The sequence below is a fragment of the Gymnogyps californianus genome, chromosome 17 (genome assembly GCF_018139145.2).
Source record: "Gymnogyps californianus isolate 813 chromosome 17, ASM1813914v2, whole genome shotgun sequence".
Classification (NCBI taxonomy): Eukaryota; Metazoa; Chordata; class Aves; order Accipitriformes; family Cathartidae; genus Gymnogyps; species Gymnogyps californianus.
Genome location: NC_059487.1, coordinates 5352791 through 5373299, shown reverse-complemented (window position 1 = coordinate 5373299; position 20509 = coordinate 5352791). Strand labels below are relative to the sequence as shown.

General features: G+C 42.0%; 1 long non-coding RNA gene across 2 annotated transcripts in view; it reads right to left on the bottom strand.

Moving 5' to 3' along the window:
* Nucleotides 1–20509, bottom strand: part of LOC127023379 (uncharacterized) — a 57986-nt gene that overhangs the window by 34038 nt on the left and 3439 nt on the right. For both annotated transcript variants that reach the window (XR_007767432.1, XR_007767433.1), the window contains exon 2: nt 11751–11925. This is a non-coding gene — a long non-coding RNA (uncharacterized LOC127023379). The remainder of the gene's footprint in view (nt 1–11750; nt 11926–20509) is intronic.

The following is a 20509-nucleotide window of genomic DNA, read 5'->3' as shown; positions in this document are numbered from 1 at the left end:
GCATCAGATAAAAGCCCTGCATGTGCTGACACGTCTTGGCACTGGCGTGGCTGCATGGAGAGGGGAGAGAGTAAATGGGGGGTGGAGTGTAGATAGAGATTATTTCGGCATTTTTTCTCTCTCTTGGGTTGAATATTTGTGCATGTTCCTGCTCACTTGCCTCTAGCAGAGTCGGTGGACAAGGAGAGAGATCATGAAGATTTACAGCTGTTCGAAGGGGAAAAAGAAATCAGGGCAAAGGCAGAGAAGCCCTCACTGTTCATACACTCCTGGGGACTATTTTTTTTCCCTTTGTTTTGATTCTTTACTTAAGAGTTCATCAACGTTTAAATACACAGAGAGCCCCTTCTCGTAGGACAACAGCGGCCATGGAGAAAAAGAGGAAAAAAAGCACTTTTATTTTAGATGCTATCTCCAAGTAGTGTATAAGATTTACACTGAGTCACTAGGTGGATAGTTAAAAGTGCTTCATTTAGTCTATGCTCAAAACCATGCAGACTCCAGCACAGCTTTAGCACATCTTTGCCTCTCAGGGCAAGGACACACACAGGAATTCAGAGGCCTAAAAATACAAATACAAAACTACGTAAGACCTTTGTGATTTTTTCAGTTTCTCACATGAATTTTGGTAGCCAGTAAAATCACACACAACCTACTAATCTTAGGACACCAGGAAAGCTCATTGTTCTCCGACGAAACAGCAGAGCTTTATGAAGCACTTCCTTATCTAGTTTTATTTACTTTATTACTTATTCCTAACCATCCATTTTTCTTAGTTACTTATATTACATTCACTGTGGTAGCATCAAAATGCTTCATAGTCTTTAAAGTATTTATCCTGAATCTTCCTCATCATTAATATATTGCTTTTGTCATGCAAATAAAGTACTTTTCTGCCCTTGCATAAGACGAGGGACTTGAAGCCATGATTTGAATATCCATACAGCATGGCCAGCCTGTATAGGTAAGTAGCCCAGGTTCACAGACACTGATGTGAATATATTGCTTCCACTTCATTTACACCTAGCTGTGAATCTCCACTTGGCAACGTAGATTGACAAAGCAGATGTACTCCAGAAGACTACTACGTCTAATTTCAATTGAAAGCAAAATTACTTGTAACCCGCCATTTTCTGTGTAACACCATGGAAAACAAGGACTTTAAATAACAGGTAGATATCTTTGAATTTCTCCACAAAAATAAGTGACTTAAGAAGCCTGTAACAAAGCTGAAAACTGAACAGACTCTAAACCCTGTCTTTCTCCCTACAGCTGCTTAAATTTTTTGTGTTTTCCTGCAGTAAAATAAATGAAGTAGACAGGTATATCCATCTATTTTAAGAGAGATGTTTTCCTTGTGTATTGTTTCTTCCCAGTTTTACGTTAGGAAACAAAAAAAACACATTATCATTCTCTGTTCAGCATTCAGGAGGAGGTGTTCAACTTGCCTGGCAAAAGAGAAAATTTAGGATGAGAATGGGGGGAAAGTGAATCACAAACACAGGCAGAGACTGTGTTTTGGAAAGTTTGTAATAGTTGTACTGGGTTTCAAACAGAAGCCCGGCAGACAGAGAGATCCTGCAGAGATTGCAAAAGATGTTGGAAGTACTCATACATTGCAAAACCCAGGACAAGGAGGAGACACACGCATGGCACAGTAAGCTCTGCCCCCGAACAGCAACATCTCTTTTAAGCAATAAGCCAGAACAGTAAATTTTCAGCATTTCTACTTTGTGTTTCCCCCAGGCAAGGGAAACAATCTTCATTATGCTGAAAAGTAAATAGAGACAATCTCAAGGAGACCTTTTAAAGAAGCAGCAAAAAAGTACGTTGCGTAAGGCCCAGGGCTGGGATGCTGCACTTTTGGGACCAGGGAGAAGGCTCGGTTCAGGAGGAGGGAAAGCAGCAATACCTTCATCTTAAGCTGAGCTCTCCTGATTCTGGGATGTAGGGAAAGTGTGATTTCTCCTTCATAAAATGAAGTCTAACGTAGGGCACCATCAACTATGCCCCAGCGGAGAGCAGGTAAAGCACAAGAAAGACATGGACCTGTTAGAGCAGGTCCAGAGGAGGGCCACGAAGATGATCAGAGGGATGGAACACCTCTCCTATGAGGAAAGGCTGAGAGAATTGGGGTTGTTCAGCCTGGAAAAGAGAAGGCTCCGGGGAGACCTTATTGCGGCCTTTCAATACTTAAAGGGGGCTTAGAAGAAAGATGGGGACAGACTTTTTAGTAGGGCCTGTGGCGATAGGACAAGGGGTAACGGTTTTAAACTAAAGGAGGGTAGATTCAAACTAGATAGAGGGAAGAAATTTTTTATGATAAGGGTGGTGAAACACTGGCACAGGTGCCCACAGTACCACCAGAGAGGTGGTAGATGCCCCATCCCTGGAAACATTCAAGGTCCGGTTGGACAGGGCTCTGAACAACCTGATCTAGTTGAAGATGTCCCTGCTCATTGCCGGGAGGTTGGACTAGATGACCTTTAAAGGTCCCTTCCAACCCAAACTATTCTATGATTCTAAAAATGTATTTGTTGACAAGCCCAGGAGCTTGTGATGCCCGTTTCCTCCCCAGTGACACAGGTTCTCCTGCCTTCAAAATATAGTCTTTGAGCTACGTTTTGCCTTTGGCTCCCCTGTGCTTGCTCACAGGAGAGGTAATTCACTGCAATTGATTGCACTCCCCAGGGTGACACACACGTCACTCAGTTTCTCCATCGCTAGTTAGGACTAGTGGTACGGGCACAACCCACTGAGCCAAGGGGATTGGGAGGGAAGCAAGGCTTCTCCAGGGACACACCTGGGCACGTGCCATCCAACGGCCCTACGCGATGACCAGCCACAGCCCTGCGTTAGCTTTCTGTGCCAGTTACCCACACACTAGCCCAGAAAACTGGGCCACAGGGTTTTTCCGCCTCAGTCTGAACGAAGAGAAAGGGATTTCAGTCCAGATTGCAGCCGAGTGTCAGGAGCGTTACACTCTGTTCTTGGCGGTGGAACTCACCCAGGGGATGGGAGGGAGACTTATTTATTTATTTGTTTATTTATTACTATTTCACAGCTGGCCTATCTCTTCTACCATCAAGTGCAGTCAAAACATGGCCATGTTTCCAGTGGTGACAAGCTGTGTTATTGCTGAACATAAAAAAAATTTCACCTGAACCTCCAACAAATCTTACAGATTTGTATTCAGTTCCCCAGTTGTCTGCCTCTTACTAAGCATTATTTTCTGTGACTTGTTAAAGCGCGATTTTGTAAGTTTAATGAATATACGTTATGAAAGCTCTAAATATTTGGAAAGTAGTGAAATAGTATATATTTCAGAAGTATTAGCAGCATGCCTTGAGCTAACTGACATTGCCATACTTTTGTGCGGTTTTGGTACCTAGAAACCTGAAATTTGTCCACCTACCACTGTATTCCCCACCTTCTCCTGGGCCATATGTAGAAACACACGGACCATTAACAGAATACCGTGTGTCAGAAGGAGACCCAGCAGTTTCATAAGTCTAATAAAGGGCCTAATGAAGAACAAAGAGATGCTGCAAATGCACCCTACAGAAATGCCATCCCTGAGTTATTAAAACCCTGCAGTACAGCCTGTCTGGCATATACTCAGTTCAACTCCTGGTGTCCATCAGCGGTGACACAGCCGGCCACCTCTGCCCCTGCCACACCAGTGCGGGGTGTCCTCACCCTCCCACTTTTTGCATGACAGCACAGACACGAGGAGACATTCACACCAGCGACCAGCCTTCCAATGTGCCTGCCTGTGCAGATCCAGAAGAGATCTGAGCCTCATCCCTGGTATTTTATTTCAAGTGTCTTTTCTGTAACTCCTTCCTCTGTAGGTTAATGAAGACTTAAGCACTCCGTCTCAGCAGCACTGATGTAAAACGGCTGCTTATTGCCTGTTCCATCTCACTGACTTTTATTGTGATACTTAAACCAAAATGGTGAACTATTACACTTCATAGCCTGCAAATAAAAGCAGAATGTTAAAAAGCAGAGGCTATAACCTCTGATCCAGTCAAAATTGCTCTAAACATCTAAGGCTCATAATCTTGAGACAACTTTACTCAGCTCCAAAGGGGCAAGGAATGGCATGGATTATCATCCACAGCATACGAGGGACTTTAATTGTAATGCTACAATTTTCATTCTACCCATGCTCAAAGATAACAGAAGAAATCCTAAGCCAGCATGTGAGACAGCTCAGCTCCATTGACTTCAGCAGAGCTAATCCAATTTACATCAGTGGGAATTTAGCCCATTAGCTAGCAGACTTGAATAGTCTGCAGCAAGTAGGAGATATTGGTTCTCCTTTTCTTTGGACCACATAGAGAAGCCACTGAGGTGATGGCAGCCAATTTTCCCTGTTTCCAAAGACCCTGCAAATCATTACAACTACAAACACTGCATTTCCAATTCTGCACTTTACCAGAGCCACGTGGGCAGTACAATATCCATTTTTAGAGCCAGGAGGTCCTGGGGTCAGGTCCACAGTGGCTTCGGCACAAATAGGAGAAGGGAGAGATTTGGCTCTCAGTCACATTTTCAGCTTCCTGATCTTGGGGAAAGCCAGAGGCCAGTTGAAACTCTGGCTCAGCTTAGAGGAGGGAAGGGACTGCTTTTTGCTTATGTACATGCAAGTATGTTCTATTAAATTTGAAATAACATTGTTTTTAAGGACCTACCTTAGATATATCCAAGTTAGCCAAGATGGATTTAAGTCCCATATTCCAACACACTTCCCACCCAGGCAGTGGAAAAGCACTATTGAACCAAATGCAGTCTGGCTGGACACCTTTAGTAACGCAAGCTTACCAAGTGGTTAAACATTTCTTACGTAGAAAACCAAGGGGTGTAAAAGGAGGGATCCGAGAATGGACATGAAACAGAACTATGAAAACTTTGAATCAATAGTGACAGTAAAGTTGACACTACTCAGAATTTCTGGTTTTACACAGGGCAAAAAGTCAAAATGGTTAAGTTGCAAGGATGAAATAGTTTGAGGGATTTCTGATTTGGCCCAAAGCAGGGAAAATTGGTACTCTCACAAAAGAGGCCTGTTCATGTGGAACCTGTACACATTTCAGAGCTTGTCTTTCTGCTTCTGGTTTCCTCACTGGTAAATCTGAGCAGGTTGCTGGAAGCCAACACCTTTGGGGGAACTAGAAAAGAGGAAAAACCCCTATGAAGATCTGCAAAATTAGACATGGCAGCCATTCAGGAGGACCCTGTTCCCCTAAAACATGTCCACTAAAGCATGGACGTTTTCTGGGTTGGAGCAAAGTCCCAAGGACCTCTGCTAGACCTGGGCCAGCATCCTGGAGTAACAACTGAGAAGATTGCCTCCCATAAAGAACACCTTTGTAGGTAAACCTGGCTTAACAGGACACTGGGAATTTATCCAGCATTAAGCAAAATAACACGGATAAGATTTTTTAAGTGATTCACCATTTGGAGAGTCTTTTGGGGTACACAAGTCAAGACACCTAAATCTGTTAAGGAACCTAGGAGGGACGAGACTTCAAAGAAGAAGTAGATTTACAGATAACAGATTTACAGATCAGGTTCTTTAAAAGCTGCCTCAAGGTAGGGAATAAAAATAATGTGAAACAAAATAACTACTACCAAGGCAACCCACAGTCTATATTTGCTATTGAAAAATCTTGTTTTAGATCAGTAGAATTCAAAGCAATTCACTCCTGCACACAGCAGAGCTGAGGAAGTTCTTGCTAGAGGAAGCTGAAGGTGCAAAAGGCTTGAAGTGTTCAAAAAGGGGCTGGAAAACCTCCTGGACAAAAAACACCCCTTGGGGTTTCTTAGAAATACATATTCACCAATTAAAAAAAAAAAGAAAAGAAATAATTAAAAAAAAAAAATAACCCAAACAAACAAAACCCTTTATTGTGGGTAAAGATAACATTTATAGCTCAAGAAGCGCCTGAGCCACCAGATCCTGGGAGAGTGCTATGGGGGAAGTATCTCTATATGTCTGATCAGTTCTCCCATGCTCGCCTAGACTCCTGTTATCCGGCCACTTTAAAGGAGAGGATATCGGGCTAAGCAGGCCTTGGTCCGAATCAGTGCAGATGTTTTCCTATCCTTATGTTCTTACGTCTGAATACCTTTATAGAGGTAATAATTTATGGAGCTCCTGGTAACTGAAGATGACACTGGTCTGTACCTAGTACTTTTTGTCTAGATTTTACAATGACCACTGTTTTTTTCTACTTTAGAAAGAAGGAAGGTTTTAAGGAACTCAGTCCAGCAGTTTGGCCCCTCCAATGCAAAAAAAAAAAGGCTTTGGAAATACCTAAAAATAGATGCCATTAAGGAAATAAAGCAGTTTGATATAACGTAGCAGCAGCATAAAATTTCCTGTGCTTTACCTCTGTGAGACAGCAAAGCCAAGAGAGATCTAAATAATGCAACATAGCTCTGTAGCTCCCATTCCCAGGGACTGATCACCCTAAAATCTTCACAGCATCCCCAGGGGACAGTGAAGCACTATTATGTCCTTTTTACAAAACCAGGGAAGCAAAGCACAAGCAGAATAAGTGATTTACCCAAGGTCCCGCAGGAAGCCTGCAGTGCACCACAGCATTAAAACTGAGACTCCTTATTCTTGGACAAACATTGGTGCCCTGAGGCCAGCCAGGCTCTCGGAAGCAGAGTCCAGGTCAGCCCTCGCCGAATTGCCTTGCTTCCCCCTCCTCAGAGGCATCCCCCAACTGCGCCGAGCGCCGTGTGTACCGTGACCTGCTGCCTCTACAGCCACGGCTGAGAGCCAAGGGAATTCAGTTCCCCCTCTTGAAATCCACTCTCTCTCTCATGGTAATGAGCACTTTAATCTATCAGGAAAATGTAGAGCTGCTTGGCGCTGCTTTTTATTTCTGATCTGTGTTTTCTCTCTCTCTCTTTTAGGTTAATTTATCTGATTACATGCAATGCACTGCAGCCGTGTTAAGGTACCAGTCGAGTTTCCACTTGGAGGCTTGGAGGAAAGATTACCATTAAAACGTGACTTCCATCCACTCAGCTGAAATTACTATTGATTGCCAAAGAAAAATATTTGTGCTGTGAAGCTGGGAGCTATGATGTTGAACCGTATTAACATAATGTTAGCATAGCTACGGGTGTTTAGTGGCACGCAATCAGATTTGAAATGAACGTTGATTATAGATTGAGATTAATGTTCACATATTCATAGGAACACAATGAAAAGAGCAATTTCCTTTCTACTACAGATCAATGGTTTCCCCATTCAATTATACAGCTGTAATAATTGCATTATGCGGAAATATTTCTTAATGGCTTATTTCATTCTTTCTGTTTGCCTGTGTGTGTGTGTGTGAGCGACATATCTTGTGTACTTGCACGCACGCATGTGTGAAATCTTTTGTCAGTGGTACTTGCCAAAGCCTGCATCCAATGCAAAATACTTTAATTACTAGTGCAAATGTGTAATCTTTGGCTAAGCTAATAATCTCTTGGCATTTTCCCACTATTCTCTTTATTCCTCAACAGAGCCCTCAGATTCCTTTGCTTGTTTAAGGTTTTAACAGCTGGATCCCACTGCACAGCAGATATGCCGATTTTGGTCTATGTGTGGCTCTGAATCCCCAGCGTTGGCCAAAATGGCACCACCACACCCAGAGACACCCCGCTGGGTTCATGCCTCTGTGTCCCACTGTTTTAGTACTAATAGAAGCTGGACTTCTGGTTAGAAGCATTGCAGTCTGGCGCAGCTGAAACTCCTTACTCTCTTAGTGCTGTCCATCTACTCATAGCAGTCGGTGTAACTAAGAAGCACAAGACTAGTTAAGCAAAATAACTTCCTATGAGCTTCCAACCTTGTTCTTACCACTCAGGGATTTGGACTCAAACTAAAAATGAGGCCTTGAATACCGAAGGCACATTTGCAGAAACAGGAAACAACTGCTAGACATCCTATTTATCTTACAATCAAGGCAAGATAGGACACCTTCTGAAGGGAAATCTGGTTGTGGATGGAGACTAACTTCAAAAGTACCTAAGGGATTAGGGTAGAAGAACCTTCTCTTCCTATTTTAGTGCAATGCTGCTTGAGGGAGCTCTTTTTTCATTTTCCTCAGAAATAAAAGTTCCCACTTATCCTCTTTTTGCTCAAAAACATATTAGCTCAGATGTATTCTCCTTCTATGAAAGGACCACCTTTAGTTTCCTAGTTTGGTGGGTCAGGAGCCCACAGAAGAAGAACGTGTCTTACAAGAGAACAGACCTATCTCCCTGAAGGAGTTCATATGGTGGGTGTGAAAGAAGGAGTTTTGCACAGACAAATGCCAAGTGCTTCAGAGAGAGGCAGGCTGGAAGAAAATAAAAGAATAGTATCAGGAGCTGATGGAACAGCTTACGTTACTTGGCTCTGCTTTCGGAGATGTCCTGTTATTGAACCTTTTGACTTCAAATGACTTGAAAACATCTCTGCAGAGATATTTTGTTAGACAACAGCGTTGACCGCAATGCATGTGCAGAAGCACATTCTCCAAGCTACCTTGCAACGGAAGCCTGCAACGTTTCCAAGCTCTGTATCAGACACATCCTACAGACCATATTGCTGGCAATGATCAAAACTAATGTTACAATAAAAAAAATTTCATAAGGCACAACTGAGTAATGCACTTCAGAGGTTGTTCAACTTTGAAGCTGAGGGTAAGGATATTCTGGTCGTACACTATTTCTGCTGACTGTGCTCTCTGCACTAGCAAGAGTTACAAGAAACCGTAGCAGTCATCATGTGAGATCTGCACCGTGTATTTAAACTGGCTTGACTTCCCCAGGAGTGTTCATTTTTTTTCCTCTATGGAAAAAAGCTTCCAGCAACACAACACAAAGCTATTCCTCAGCATGGTATGGCTTGTTGCATATGTTTTACTTACACTGCAAACTCTTTGAGATAAAGAATTAATTTTTGCAGGTTTGTTTTTTTTTTTTTCCAGAGCATCCAGGAAAAAAGATGTCCACATTCTGGTATATTCTATCATTCCACATTGTAGGAGAAAAACACAAACTGCGGGCAGCACATAAGCAGGATTCAAAGTTAGATGTCAAACCAGTTTTAGCTGCTTTAGAAGAAAAACCCCCACCACTTGATATGTGGAGGAATTACTAGACAGGGTTTAAAAGGATTGCAGAGTCACTATTCCCCTTGTGATGCTGAGTCATCAGATGGTAACAAATGAGCAAGAATGAGGCAACACGACCCACTCATTCAGCATTTAAACTGCCTCCCTTTTTCCCCTTTCCTCAAAGTTTCACATCTCTGTTCACTCATCTCAGTTTGTCAGAAGTCACATGGAGGGACAGGCATAGTTTCGTCTCACATGCATTTTTAGTTACCAGACAGTGGAGTTTCACAGAAAGTGGTATATTTGAAGGGTCTTGCCTGGAGGAGAAATAGATGGAAGTAATCATTGCTTTTATTAAATTAAGTATTTGGGCTTTTGGGAAGTGGGATAAGAGAAGTTAAATGAATGGAGAATGTGGAAGAAACAAGTAAGTTTGATAAATCCCAGTGAACAGAAAACAGCATTCAAAGGCTATGATGTTTAAGATTTTGAAAACTTAGCAATTTTGAATGCATATATTTCTGAGACCTTTAGGGGAACTTTGATTTTAGAAAAGACGTTTTAGTTTTCCAACTTTTCATTTAACAGAATACCAAATTGTTAAGTCTGTTTTGATAGGTCCTGGTTATTTTTTTGTGCTTCAGTCACTCCCAATAATTCAGTTCAGTCTCATCTAGCTAAAACTTACTTGAAAAATAGCAAATACTTATGTTTGCATAGGTGCCAAATTGGGCCCTCAGGCACACCGGTGTAACTGCTGGTAGATGTTCTACTCATGGAATCACTCTGGGTTCGCAACAGCAACAAGGAACTGGAGTTTGACACAGTACCGCTCTTATCTGACCCAACTGGTGGCCTGAACTCAGACTTAGTGTATGCAGATCTGCAACAATTGGCTTCAGAACTACAATCTTAAAAGTCCCATTGCCAAGTACTGTAATTTACCATGAGCAGTCAAGGCAGATATTCTTCAGTCTTCTTTAGGAAGGAAATTATTATGTAAATTGTGAGATCACCAAGGCAGCAGATGCCGAGAAGAGGCTAACGTCTTTACAAATAAATTGCTGAAGAGAATCACAATATATACAATTAACAGAGGAGAGAAAGAAAGTGAGCATTTAACAGTCTTCCTGTCCCAGACTTCCCTCGGAAGTTGAGGGAAACATGACTTTCATCAAGCTTTGAATTAGCTTCCTCTGGAGAAGAGATCTGTCCTTGGCATGGATCTCTTCAGAAACCTAGGGAGGGATTCATCTCACCTGACTCCAGACAACTCTAGTGTGGACAACTGTGTGTGATCCAGTGATCCATGATTCATTTACGGCCGAGTCAATGGAGAGAAGTAGGGATTTCTAAATCATGATTAATGACCAATTTTTGTCAAGCACATCAAAATGAGATGAATTGTGCTTCGGAACTGTTGACTATTCTCCATAGTCTGTAGGAGAACTTATACAACTAGCTCATATGGAGGTCTTTAGACATTTACAGTTTAGGTATCTACAGTGAAAGTTTGGGAAAAGTGAATTTCACATCTTTTTCCTAAATAACATGAAAAATACAAAAATCTAGGTATTTGTATGAGCACAGATCACAGTAACAGATTTTCCTTAATAAACAAATATCTGACTTTTTCAGATTATAACCACATTTAGTAACTAATTATCATCTCTTCCTTCTCTCCAGCAAAAAATAAGGAAGTAGAATCTGCTAGGGGCTTGTTCAACCACAGGGTAATCCGAAATCACATCCTATTAGATGGGAAACATAAAGAAATGCTTTGTTCACCAGGTTATTTTCTACAGATTTTCTGAATGGTCTATAATTTGGCCTAACACTTTACCTTGGAAATGTGGAAGCATATGGCATGACCTTCAACTCCTAATAGCCTTCAAGAAGCTGAAGTTGGATTATTTGGGGTCATGGGTAACAACTGAGAAGTCATAGGTCAAATTCAAAACCGTATTACATCTCTAGAAAAAATTACCTTTCCAATAACTTCTGGCATGACCCTGAGCTCTGATTAGTGTGCGAGGGGCTCTTGTCCTCCATTCACACATTCATATATTCAAAAACTCCAGATCAAATATGAAGAAAAAGTTTTTTCACCTTGGTTGTTATGGTAGAAAGCGCTTTTTTTTTTTTTCCCCTTTCCTTAAGGACAATTCTGGTTTTAGAAATGCTGTATTTATATTAAATACTTTGCCAGTGAAGCTGATTTTAATCATATGCATGAGTTCCACCAGTGCTGCTCTACAGAGTACAATGGAAATATCATACAAGATCAAATAAGTAGATTTTCTCCTTTTGGGGACAGATACACTTTTAAGAGAGGCATTGATATCCAATAGCCGTCTTAATTTACGACATGTTTAATTTTGTGCATGATTACTATAGATGCTTTTGTAGAGGAGTGAAAATCCATGTTTTAATATTCTGTACTCAAAAGCTTTGTTCATTGTTAGAGTATTGCTTGTGCAGGCGCACAAGCCTTCACGACTGATAGAAGCAGCAGACACCCTGGCCATCAACACAGTGAAAATTAATACTGGAGTATCAGTGAGGCACGCATAAGGGACAAAAGGTCTGGAGATACGACGGAACCCAATTTGTGTTTATCCATTTACTTACCCTGAAACAAATTTCTCAGCAAACTAGAACTGCCTTCCCTGGGATAACATCCTCAAATGAACAATGATGAAGCTTCTTTCTGCCTACTGGTTCAGTCCTCTCAGGAAGCAACGTGACTTTATTGTTCTGTACATCACCATAAGTAGAGCTTGGTCAATGCCAACTGCATTGATATCTGTGAAACAAAAAAACAAGAAAGTGACAAAATGAAAGTGGAAGGAACTTGAACAAAAAGACTTACAGAAAAAAAAAATTCTTTATGTTGTCTATCACTGCTACATAGGCAAATATAGTTCAGTATGTCTCTGAAGCACCAATATGCTTTCAGAGCAATAAGTAATATGTGACATCATTGGTCAGATATTAATATTTTAATAATAGTTCAAAGAAAGACTAAAAAAATCTACCAGTTGTCATAAGAAATGTTACTTGTCAGAAAATAACATGATGACGGGTTGCTTGTTTTATAACCTGTGCTTCTCCTAGCTTATATGGGGAAGCTGATGGAAGAATTATAATTCTCAGATGTGTTAAGCATGTATTTAGGAGACCACTGACCACGGCTTGTGAATCAGTGTCTTGTGAAAGCTGAGTTATTGTCATAAAGAGTGTAAACACAGCGCGTTCGAGGAAGTGAATCTCTATTTGCATCAAAGACAAAGCAGTTTTTGTTCGAGAGGGAGAAATATTTAATTGTTTACATTTTTTTTTGAGGTATGTCTAAAAGTGGTGCTAGGAGCTGCATCTGCAGAGGAGGCTTGGCATCCAAGGGAATTTGACTCCTGCACTCCAGGCTGGAGCTGAATTTCATCTTTCAGACTCATTGCTAAAGCATGTTGAAACATTGGTCTCTCCCATGGGTTAATAGAAGTCTGTAAATTTGAGAATTCAGCATATATCACACTGAATTCATTACCTAATCACAGTTAACCAGAATGCTTTGTGTAGGGACGTCCATGAGGTAGTTCCATATTTTTCTCTTTACCGTTTTGTAACCTTCCATATTACAGTCTTTAGCCTTCAAATGACACGCTAGAAGGAAAACTTACTATCTGGGAAATAGTAACCTGATAGTAAGAAAGTATATGTTGCAGCATACTCCGCTAATGTGGCTTACAGCTCTGCCTCTGTGAGCCGTTCCTCCTTTGCACTAGTATCTTCTGCCCCTTGGTCTGGGTATTCAAAGTCTCAACGTCAGCTGTTTTTGTGTTATGCTGATGAAACAAATCCAGAGTTTTCTTGTTTTCACAATAAGAAAAAGGGCAGGTTCCTCTTCTGGGCATGTTGTTTTTCCACCAAGCTCTTTTAGTTCCCTTCCCAGTGGAAGAGCACTATTGGGAACGCCTGAGTGTTGTCCTGACTGAAGAGTGACCTACCTCTGCCTGTAGCTCAGCAGCTGGGGAAGGACCTGGGAAGCATAGCTATACAAGTCAGTGGGACTGCTAATGTGCTTAGGGGTAGGTGCAGAGAGTTTTGGAAGAAGCATAATTTGGAAAAGCTATGCGGAACAGTCTTTTGCAGTAAATGCCAAGCCTATACCGAGGTGAAGACAGACTATGGCTTTTTACCACCATTTTTGCATTCCAAGAATGAGGAACATAGCCCTGCTGGGAAAGAGAATGAAAAATTCAAGTAAGAGACTTTACATCAGACTGAAACCTTCATCATCACAGGTTAGCATTATGAAAAGGCAACCCTTGTGCTAGGGTTATGCTGGGTAGCACCTTGTAACTGGAAGGGCTTATATGTCACGCTACATTGAAATACGCAAACACTTTTCACCTCAGCTCAGTAAGTTCTTGGCATCAATCACAACCGCCTCCTTCTTCACCTGAAGTGGTTTACGCAAAACTGCCCATAATTCACTCTTTCTGAGGTTCACTAGCTCAACGAACCAAATCAAACCACCCCTGCAGATTACAGCCGGCTTACTGCTGCTCTCTTCCCTGCCCGCCACGGCCAGCAGGAGGTAAGGAGAAAGGCACTTGCAGTGCACCCTACCTGCGTGAGCTGGCCTCATTCTTCATTTTGTATTTGAAATTCCAGATTCACCCTCTTCTCTTTGCTTTCCCCGGCAGCTTCCCTCCCAGCTGGGTAAAAGTCATGCCAGATGTTGCTTTGTTCCTCTACTTTATAGCAATATTGCTGCTGCCCTCTGTGTGCAGATGTTGGGGTCAGAAATGCCCGCACCATACTCCTTTCAACATTTTCTTTTTAACTTTTTCCTCCATACAGTTCCTCACATCTCCCCCTTCCAATATACAGTTACGCAAACTCCGTTCACACACATGCCGAGTCCTCAGGGTCTATAGACTAAAGAAAGCGGCACGAGAACAGATCGCTGCGCTAGCATAGGCTTTTGCACAGTTCAGCTCCTTGCTGCAGTGGCCAGGCACTCTTATACTGGAAATTTCAGCTTCCAGTTGCAAGAGGCAGGAATTAGAAAGCTCTAGAGCCTTCTCATCTAGCAGAGCTGCAAAGGAGAATGAGTGCCATGACTGTCTCCTGATATCTTCTAGCTGTGGGCCAAGGATTTCTTAAAGCAAAGCATCAAAGCAGAGTGCTGAGTTGTAATACGAGGGGGTACGGAGGAGCAAGAGGATATTGTTTTTTCCTTCCTTCCTTCCTGGGGATTCCTAGCAATTAAGCTGAGCTCAAAAGCATGGAAAGATCAGGAAGCTATTTCAGTGGATGAGGCCTCTGGCACGTACACTTCAGTCTGGTGAGCATCTTGGTGAATGCTTTGCAGTGTGGGAGGTTCCATGCTGAGATCAACAAGTCTTCCAACCTTTAGTGCTATTCTGGTTCAGATGGAAGCCCCCATCTGTTATTATCCTCAAGAATCTCCCTGCGTAGCAGGGTCATCCCTGGATGTGAAGCTACAGCTGATCAGATGTTACTTGCACTTCTTCAGTAGGTGGAAAACTAGAGACTTACTGCGTGTGGTAAACACCATCCTGAAAACTGTATCGCTGTTTGGGGGTGGGAAGCCAAAAAAAGCAAGGCAAAGAGCAAATACATCAGTCTCTATTGCACCTAAAGACCTGACTTTGTTTGCAAGTGAAAATGAGATTTATGTTACCAGCCTGCTCCCTTAATGATCATTCGCCGACAATGCAAACCCATCACTTAATGGAGTATGGCTGGCAATCTCCACTAAAGAAAGAGCTCTGATTGGAATAGCAGAGTTTGATTCAGGTCAGGCTTGAGGTATGCTACCAAAATACCAAAGGGACTGAGAAGAGGATCAGAACAGAGAGAGACACTTGCCGCAAATAATTTAATCAATTAATTTAGCCCATTTCTTTTTCTCTTTGCTTGCAAAATGTTCACAGGCTGATTACAATTTCTCCAAATTTCTTATTCAAATTTACTCAATGGTATCTTTTGCCCTTTTAAAAATAAATAATATTGACTGATCACAAACAATTCTCTGGGAAGATATGCTGTTCAGTATTCAAAATATGGTCTGATTTAGCTAATGGCTTGGTCACATGGATCACACGGCATCATTCCTCCTCTACAAGTGACAGCTATAAATCTTGCGAGTCAGGAATAAAATCAGAATTCACCAGGGGTACGGATACTAAGGGAGTAGGATCTGATAAACAGGTTAAGGGAGTTTTAAACTTGGAGCATCCTAGAGGAAAAATCAGCCCTCCTGAGATGTGCTGGCTGGGTGCAAAGGTCGTATTTAACTTTTTTTCCTTGCCTATCTCAGACAGTGGCCTACAGCACAGAGACAGAAAGTCCCTTTTATCTTTGTATGTCCTAACTAGTCCTGAATCTGTAACAAATGCAGAACGGAAACTGAGCATAAGAGTGGGAACATACAGGGCACGGCAAAATCTTGGATTTACCTTTGTGGTGTCTGACCAGCATGTTCTGAGACGCAGTGGAAAGGATTCTGCTTTGCTGTTACTATAAGCCAACAGTAAATTTTTTACCTCCCAGTGGAAAAAAAAAAATGAACACAAGAATTGTGACTAAAGGAGAGACTGAGACAAAGTGTCATCTCAGTGCTGGGCCTGAGCTGAGGAATTTTACACCCCACCCATTCGCCCAGGGCTGTGCCTAAAGTCTGTGTCTAGTTCAAAAAACTTGGACACGAGTGCACAACCTGAGGTCACGGGATGGACAGGGAGCTCCTGTTCTGCAGCGCATGGAAATGTTTAGACCCTGAATCTCCACTGCTGGAGACTGTTACAAACAGGTTAAATAACCATCTGTCAGGAAAGACACCCATTGAATTAATCCTGCTTTGTGGCCAGTCTATAGTCTAGACAATCTCACGAGCTTCCTTCCAGTCCTTTTTTGGGGCTATGATTCTTGACACAATATAAGAAAAAAGGTCCCCAAATCCTCCTTGCGCAGGTCCTGACTGAAAGACAATTTATTCCAGGCTTCCATCTCCTGAGACTCTTCCAAAAAGAGGACGCCCCAAGTGACTCGTGAATGCAGCCACTTGAAGTTCATCGTTTACCAGATTCTGTGCAAGTGAAAGTCGATTGCCTCAAATATTTGCACAGCACAACACTGGGAAAAAGTGTGAGTACAGATCATGCAAATCAAACTTATATCTGAATGAAGTCTGCAGTGTTATTTCATCTTTTGCAGCATCACCGAGGTCTAAGCAGATGTGATTCTGGCCTAATCTGATATATAGGACCAGACTTAGATCGAAATATTGGGAAAAGCACGGAAGAGCAAGGCTGAGGGGCTCTGGCAGAGCTGTGCGGGACAGGCTGCACATCACCTGCCTGCACGGGAGAGCCTCTGGGGCTTTCTGCTCACTGCAGGACTATTCTCAACTTTACGTTAAAGCCAATTTCAGCAACACAAACAATATGATAGAGTCATATGGAAAAAAGCTCAGAGACTGTGAATCCACAGTATTATTAACAGGACAGAGGTATTTTGAAGCAGCTGTTAAGATGCAGGGGCGTGTATATGCATGAAAATCCAAGCAGAAGTCTTTATGGTAAGAAACACGTGCTTTCTCTTTTATAAATCCACCTCCCACCCCCATTTTTTTGCAGTTTCACCCTATTGTCAAATTCTATTTCTTCCACTACTTTCACCTTCCAAAGAAAGCAAACATGTCCCATTTCCAGCAAAACACTTATTCAGTGCCCGTCTTCCCAGTGCTAATGGCTTTCTCAGATGGAAGAGGTCGTGCTAGGCAGGAACCAAATGAAAAAATAAACAATTAATGGGCAGGATTCATTTTTTTTTTACATGCCTTAATATTTTATTTTCCAGATTGGCAGCACCATGGGAAACCCAACACTTGGATGAAGAGCAGTGCATATGGTGAATACGGGGGAAGAATTTTGAAGCTATAATTCAGGTAAGTGAGAGCTAAGAGGGCTTTTTTCTTCTTTTCTGCCTCTCTCTCTTTTTTTTCTTTTCCTTTTTTTTTTTTTCAGGCAATGATTTTATAGCACATATCATCAAGTCCGTATTAAACAGAGTTTCTGGGCTAATGCTTTCCAGCCTTGACTCTCAGACTTAGTAACTGTTCCAAATAGTACTTTAAAATGTCTTAGCTGTATAAATACATGAGACTTCAATGTTTCCCTTGTGGACTAAACCAAAAACAAGATTAAAAATAAATTTATTGTTTTAGTATTTCCAATTATGTGTTGGTCAAAGAGAAAAAAAAATGTCTATCACATGAAAAGGACTTGATGTTCCTAATGATATTTTTAAGTTGACCTCCAATTTGATATTAGTTTTGGGTGGAAAAAAAGGCCTCAGAGAAACTCCACATACATTAAGGTCTACAGGGTAGACTTAAAGAAGAAAATCAAGTTGAACAAGGCAGTGACTTGTTCTTGGCTATCTGACTTTGGCTAGAGACTCCCTTAACACGTCAGATGAGCTAGCCTCATAGAAAACACTAGGAGAGCTAGGTGCCAAGCTGCAGGTTGCACAAAGGAACTGTTATATCATCAGTAAGCAATTGAAATAAGCTTCATTCCATAGTAGCACAATCTATCAGGGTCCCCACAACATCCCACTAGCAGCACAAAGTGGTCTTCTGCACAGAGGTGTGGAACAGGAACTGCTCCACACAAATTAAATGACAGAAGTGCCTTTGAATTCAGTGGCGAGAGCTTTGTCCGGTCTGATTTTAAACTAACCATCAATTCACCTTTTTGCCATTGCCAATGATTCTTTTGCCATCTGATTACATTTTCTTAATTAATCTTTTGCTATATATTAACTGTCCTTTATTAAATGCAAATTTGCAGAGGATTAAACCATACAATAGATCCACGTTATATTGAATATCGCTCCTGCTTATTGAGATTTTACTGTGTTTTCCTTCGTTTTAGAAATCAATGGATATTTAATTAACATGGGGTAATAACTCTTGCAACTAGAAGAATCCCTTCAGATTTAAATGAAATCATTATTATATGTTAAATGGGAACACAGATACATTTGAACAATTTCAAGGTACTCTACAAACAAGGATGAGTTGAAATACTCTGTTCCTCCAGCCTCGTGCAAAAATTGATACTTTATCCCCAACATCCTCCTAACCTGGACACTCAGACACCCACTCAGGAAGAAATGCGGAGGACTGCTCAGAGGCCAGGATGCCTGGCTCAAGGAATGCAAACCCATGCCATTTCCCAAAGCATTAGGCAATTCTTCCTGGCAATAGCTGGTAGTTACTAGAGACCGTGTTTGCTAAAGGTTAGAACACCCACATGAGAAACAAGGACTCTTCCCATGAGCATTGAGTTGACTCACACACTAAAAATCCTTAAGAATTTTCCAAATTTCCACTCATTCTGGGTGCTTAACTTGAATTTAGGATTGCTCAGCCTGTCTGTACACCCAGCCCTTGATACTGGAAAGGCTACTGGTGAAGACATTACTCTCCAGTAGGGACTTCTGAAGTCACTTAATGATGTCACACTCGGACACTCTGTTGATAACTCTTGTTTCTAATTTCTCTCTTTTTCACCCCAAGGAAATCTAAAGGATATTTTCACACATGTAGCGTTTCCAAGACAATGTTAAGGCAGCATCTAATATTTGGGAGTGGAATTAAGGAAGAATTAGTACAAGACCAGCCAGTAGAAAGAAGATGATGAGAAAATCAGTGTGGCTGGAAGGAATAGTCTCTGGGAATTCTGGAAATTCCCATTTTTCCTATCAGTACGTGGCCTACATTGTTACACTTGTCCTTGTGTCTGAAATAAAAGCAGTGATACCTTTCAGGTAAAAGTAATGCATCCCCTTTGTTGTGTCACTACACATTCTTCAGCGTAGCCATGTCTGGGCAGATTTTTTGGAGGGAGGAGTGTAAGTGTTGCTTTCATGGGTTACAAAGATCATTTACACCACAAAAGGAAATAATTAACTTTATTTTTTTTTATATATTATTATTTATTAATTATAAATGAGGAATAAAGGGCTTGATGGTTTGGGGGAGCAAAAGGGTTTTCTCTTGGTTCGAGTCCCTCTTTCTCCCTTCCTCCAGACTGTCTAACATGACAGCATCACCTCTCCTCAGTGCTCAGCACTGTCAGCGAGGGGCTGGGGATCCTGCATCCTTAATCACTGCACCAGAGAGGGAGGGGGGGCCGACGGGGGTGAACAGCATAAGAAAAAGAGCAAAGCTGACTTAGATGGATCGCATCGTTTGTGGCAGGACTGCAGACTGTACACCTCAATCCAGCACCGACACTAAATAATAGTAAGCCCCAAGATTATGAATAGGCTGTGGAGTACAGTGCCTGGATATGGACTTTATCAGAGAGCGACCCAGAGATTAACCTCCTGGCCCCCTAATCGGGATTGTGCTGGTACACCATTTATTACCAGACTTGGGCAGGGGGTGAGACGGGGAGGGAGGGGGCAGACGGCTGCAGGCAGAGCATGCCCGCGGTGCACAGAGCCGGGCCAATTTCACAACACGCCGCTCTGTCTCCTGCTGAAGGTTTTGTTTTGTTTTCTTCATTGGATTCTAGGGTAAAAATTCTTGGAGTCTTTATTTACTGCCAAGTGGAACCACCGTGTGACTCCGGAAATACCTGTCGCCTAATTAAATTGTCTAGAGAGGAATTTTGGAAAGCGCTTCTAATTCAGGAGCTTAATTTAGGCTAGGCCCATGCACCAGAGCTTTCTGTCTTATTATTAGATGGAATTTTAATCATTACAGATCTCCCCCCACCCCCAGCATTTTTTCCTCTCTCCCCATCTCCTAACAACCTGATTCTGGCACAATTCCCTTCCCCTTTAACCCTCTGGAGCTAAAAATAATATCCTCTTGGAACTAGCCAAAAAAAAAAAAAGAAAGGAAAAGAAAAAAGAGCGAGCGAGCACTGAACCAGAGGTGTTTAATTAGCAGGAGTGAACTGGAGGTGGGTTCAGCAATCATTTTACAGCAGCCTCTCTAGAGGCAGACCAAATGCATTATGAGAAAAACCCAGCTCGTGGGTCCCGGGAGTAAGGAAGGTGGTGTGTTCTCAGGGCAGGTTAAGCCTGTAGCATCTGTAAGACGCAGCCCTCATATGCCTAGATTAAAACTAAAAAAGGTCTTGTGGTGAGTGAAAGGATGCTATAAGCAAACAGCCTTAAGTAAATGTTTCAATCTGGCCAATTGCTCCGTGCACTGGTATTCTTTTGCAGTTAAATTGCACCTTTCCATGTAATTGCACAGAGAAAGGAGATAGAGGACACGGGAGTGATGGAAAGAGCACAGGGTGGGCAGTGATGGTACCCACACAGATCACAGA